The sequence below is a fragment of the Nematolebias whitei genome, chromosome 8 (assembly GCF_014905685.2).
Source record: "Nematolebias whitei isolate Nwh7 chromosome 8, NemWhi1, whole genome shotgun sequence".
In the NCBI taxonomy this organism is placed as follows: Eukaryota; Metazoa; Chordata; class Actinopteri; order Cyprinodontiformes; family Rivulidae; genus Nematolebias; species Nematolebias whitei.
In genome coordinates this window covers 33,532,858-33,533,100 of record NC_056505.1, presented here as the reverse complement: position 1 = coordinate 33,533,100, position 243 = coordinate 33,532,858, and positions in this window count along the sequence as shown.

Sequence of the window (243 nt, the reverse complement as noted above, 5' to 3'; positions counted from 1 at the left end):
GGTTTTCAGTCTAAGTGCTTCTGCATACTTTGTGATATTTTTGTAATTCGTGAATCAAACTGTTTGGACAAACTCGCATGATTGTTATGGCTTCCGATCTTTTCCGATGTTTTATGTCGGATGCCCTTTCTGACACTTGATAAGAAAGCTGGTAATGAAATAGTGAAGTGCAGGCTATAAAGAGCACAGGTCAAAGATGTAGGACCAAGTACTGGGGGTCAACTTTTCAGGAAAATCGGGAAT